Source organism: Lactuca saligna, chromosome 8, assembly GCF_052625555.1.
Source record: "Lactuca saligna cultivar CGN05327 chromosome 8, ASM5262555v1, whole genome shotgun sequence".
NCBI classification, from domain to species: Eukaryota; Viridiplantae; Streptophyta; class Magnoliopsida; order Asterales; family Asteraceae; genus Lactuca; species Lactuca saligna.
The window spans coordinates 170,423,890-170,425,410 of record NC_136424.1 but is presented as its reverse complement, the minus strand read 5'-3'; the positions used below and the strand labels follow the sequence as shown (position 1 = coordinate 170,425,410).

At 43.7% G+C, this 1,521-nt stretch overlaps 1 non-coding gene across 1 annotated transcript; it reads left to right on the top strand.

Annotated features, from left to right (window-relative positions):
• Positions 1–564: 564 nt before the first annotated feature.
• On the top strand, positions 565–671 carry LOC145013467 (small nucleolar RNA R71). The gene has a single exon (XR_013665025.1). It is a non-coding gene; the product is annotated as a small nucleolar RNA R71 (small nucleolar RNA).
• Positions 672–1,521: the final 850 nt, after the last annotated feature.

Genomic DNA, 1,521 nt, shown 5'->3' with positions numbered 1-1,521 from the left:
CTCTTTTCTGAGGCTTCCATAAACTTCATCAACATGGTCTCTAAATCGGGTTTTTTTTCGATCGGTGGTTGTTCTTTTTGGTAGAAGCCTCTACTAGTTTGCCTATATTTCTCTTCCTTTTGCTTCTTATATTCATCATAGGGCAGCCACTCTTTCTTTGGTTTCCTCCAGTCTTCATCATACTTGTCCCCACTCGAGTAGCACACTTGAGCCTTTATGTTCCCAAACTCATCTAAATTGCAGTCCTTGGTCAAGTGTGGACCACTACACCTCTCGCAACCAACTCTAATTGCATGAATTGAGTTTTCCATTTATGTCAACCTCCGGTCCATATTATTTAGCATAGCCATCATGGCTGCTATTTCTTAAGTTTGGGCCCCTCCACCGCCTTTGATTCCATCTTGCCTAGGGTTGTGGTATTCGCGAGAGTGTGTCGCAAATTCTTCAATTAATTCCTTGACTTTGCCCGGATTTTTCTATGTAAGTGGTCCTTGAGAATCAAGGATTTGTCTTGTTATCACATTTACCCCATCATAAAATATTGACACCTCCTATTGAATGTTAAGGTCATGTTGAGGACAATTTCTTAACAACCCTTTGTAACGGTCCCAATCTTCGTAAAGTGACTCTCCCAGGTTTTGCTCAAAATTAGCTATTGTTTTTTTGAGTTTAGCAATCTTGGATGGTGGACAGAATTGATCTAGAAACTTCTCACGAATTTTAGCCCAAGTAGTTCCGGTACCGGGTGAAAGTGCTTTTAAGCAATCCTTTGCAGCTCCTTTAAAGGTAATGGGGAGCATCCTTAGCAAAATGGTGTCTCTATTAATATTTGGGACATTGAAGTAATCGGCAATGTCATTTACTTCATCTAAGTGTTTGAATGCATCCTCGTGATCCTTTTCATAGAATGGGATATCCTTTAGTGAGGAAAGGATATGTCCCTTTAGCTCGAATGTGGCAGTGGCAGGGATGGCAGGTTGTACTAAGCCTGGACCAACATCATCTCGAATTCTCTTTCTGTAAGCTCCCATGGACATTTCCTCAATATTTTTCATCTCGTGCCTTGGCTCGTTCTCGGGTTCCACATCCTCCTCTCTGACCCTAACCTGATGGTACCCAGACCTCAAATCTATCTTGGAAAACCAAGATGTGCCTTGCAACTAGTCGCAGAGGTCGTCTATCCTCGTAAGTGGGTACTCGCCGAGTTCCTTGTAGCACATTCCAACTCGCGGAGTCATCGGGGTGACTCGTCGAGTTCCTTTGATTTCCGATCAAACTTTAAGGCCACCCGTCGAGTTTCCTCCTAGTGACTCAACGGATACACACGCATACATATCCTAGATAAAACTCATCCGACTCGCCGAGTTGTTCTTCAACTCGTCGAGTCTCATCGCAATCTTCATCAGACTCGTCGAGTTGTTCATCCAACTTGTCGAGTGCTCAGCCATCTTCATGTGACTCGCCGAGTCGACCTTGCGACTCACTGAGTTCCTTCAGTCCTTAAGCCATACAAACTCATTT